The sequence below is a fragment of the Aphanomyces invadans genome (genome assembly GCF_000520115.1).
Source record: "Aphanomyces invadans strain NJM9701 unplaced genomic scaffold supercont1.11, whole genome shotgun sequence".
NCBI classification, from domain to species: Eukaryota; Oomycota; class Saprolegniomycetes; order Saprolegniales; family Verrucalvaceae; genus Aphanomyces; species Aphanomyces invadans.
The window spans coordinates 612,996-615,532 of NW_008580156.1; positions in this window are offsets into that span (position 1 = coordinate 612,996).

Sequence of the window (2,537 nt, forward strand, 5' to 3'; positions counted from 1 at the left end):
ATCGTTTTTCATGACAAGATACAGGATATCAGTAAAAAGGAATCAAATTGACAATCATTCACATCTTTGTAGTAGAATGTTTGAAAGGGTATTACGTTTAGAAAGAATTCGTTAGTACAGGTCGTTTCAGCTCAACGAGCTGCTTCGATTAATGCATCCCATCTCCACAAGAACTCACTTCGCCCTTGCGTTCGAGTAAACGACCCCTGGTTGATGCCCACCACTGTAAGCTAATTTCATCGATGCGTACAACTTTGGTTTTGACTGACAGTCCGCGAGAGCATCGAGGGGACTCTGAGAATTTTTTAAATTGATAATAATATTACAGGGGCTACATTTCAATGCTGAATTTGGCACTACCTGCAATATGCAATACTGATTTCCCTCGCTAAGTCAAACGGTTCATTCTATGCAATTATCGCAATACATCCAAATATAGTGGTGTACATTGTTGCATTAGTCGTTGCTCAGGCAATTGTAGTTGGTCGAACTTGTTGGCCGCTTGCTTTCGAATCAGTTCGCCAGTTATACACACGCCAAGTTCTTCACAGCGCAGCACCCATTGAAGAACTCGCTCCTCGACCTCGGGCAGCGGGACAGCGCGATCTACGCTTCTTGTTTTGCTGTCAGCACGCTTGCTTTCGTTCGTGTTCTTCTTCAACGCAAGGCCAATGGTAGATTTAGTTGGGACCCGAGCGAGATTAAATGATTCCTTCGCCCACAAAGCGAGCTCAGAATACTTTTTTGTTGGATGCTGCATGTGATGTTCATACAGCGTAACCCCGAAACCCCAAGTTCACAACAGGCCGACTAGGAGACATAGACACGGTAGGTACCATCATGCTGACATATTGGTCTCGTGCGTCTTGGTGTTCCTTGCTCACGCTGTACTCAGTCTCGCCAACACGCTTCCCTCGAGCGTAACCCTGCTTTGCAAGAAAAGACTGAACACCTCGAAAGCACGACGAATAGCTCTTGTGGCAGTTGGGATCAATGGCCAGAACATGATGCTCAAACAAGAGAGCCAAGACATCTTTTGCCACAGTTCGGGTACGTGCAACGCTGCGGTCACGGATGAAGGTTCTGACAAGTATTCGCACCGCGCGACGATTTGGCACGATGGTATGGTGGTTGGATGTGTTCGACGGGAGATTTGCGACGGACAACTCGCCAGCTTGGGTAAACTCTGCAAGAACCCCTTGCACAGTCTTTTTCGCCCTACCAAGGAGTTGTGCAATGGTCCCAGTGACATCAGTATGACCAGTTTCGCGTATCGTTGCTTGCATCCATAGTATGTCCAGCTTTTCGTCGTAGGACAAGCTGCGCCTGCGGCGCACCTTGACGAACAATTTTATCCGAGCCAAGGTGGAAGGGTCCATTAGGTTGGAAAAATCACGTTTGCCGCCATAAGTTTGTCAGGGCCTTGAAACTGGAGGGAAACGATCCGCCCAATCAAGGCGGTCATTTTGGCAGTTACTTCATCGAAATAGGCCAAGAAATGAAGGAAATAGATCGAATTCAGTAACTTTTGGAATATTTTGGGCAGGTATTTTGATGGATAATGATGAAGATGATGAAACATCAAATATAGAAATAGAAGGGTTTCTCCAGTTCGTGATATTTTTTTCCTTCAACTTTCCAACAACACTTATTCATTCATTTTCACACGTAATTGAACATCATGGGTTCATTTTGTGTTAAGTTTCACGGTTTTTCAATCATATCGTGGAATCCATTTCGTTTCAGAGGCTGTTTACAAAATTACTTAATTTTAGAGGGTTTGACGAGTAGAATGCACCAAACCTTGTGAAATTTGACCAATTCTTTGCCCATAAACCTCTACAAGCCCCCTCGATGCTCTCGCGGACTGTGAGTTTGCAAAGAAGTTAAAACGAAGAACAAGCCACCGACACATTCCACAGCTGCTGTCAGAAGACGAAGTTACCATGCTAGTTGAAATGAGAGCAACAGCGCAAGTTGAGTAACATGATAAGAATCGTACGATAGCAATGACACTTTTATACCCAGCATGCCTCACGGGGGCAGGCTCATACATGGACCGCTGGACTTAACAACCTGTGTCCACCATGGCCCCTTTCCATCCTCAGCAGTGTAGTACAGAGGCAGTCTAAAGGCATCCGCCATTTCCCCAAGTGCCCGCCGCCTTGACAGTGAAACTAGACTTTTTTGGCACCTGAGCAAATTGACATATGCAGTGTATACATTCCATAATATTATCTCCAATATTTCAAATTTCGTAACATTTAGAATAATATTTTCACTTTCCACTTTGGCCAAGTGGAAGGTGTACCACAGTTCTTCCAACGACTGTACTAATTACTGTACTTCACTGTGGATTAGTACTAAACGTATCATTGCCTGTAGTAGTCTCTACAGGCAATGATACGTTATAGAAAAAATATAGAGGCAATAATACGTTATTCTAAAGAGATATCAGTAAATTGGCATCCAGCCAACAGAGCCATGATTGGTTGTTTCAAATGTGGCCAATCAGAATTGTTTCCGCCACTTGGAAA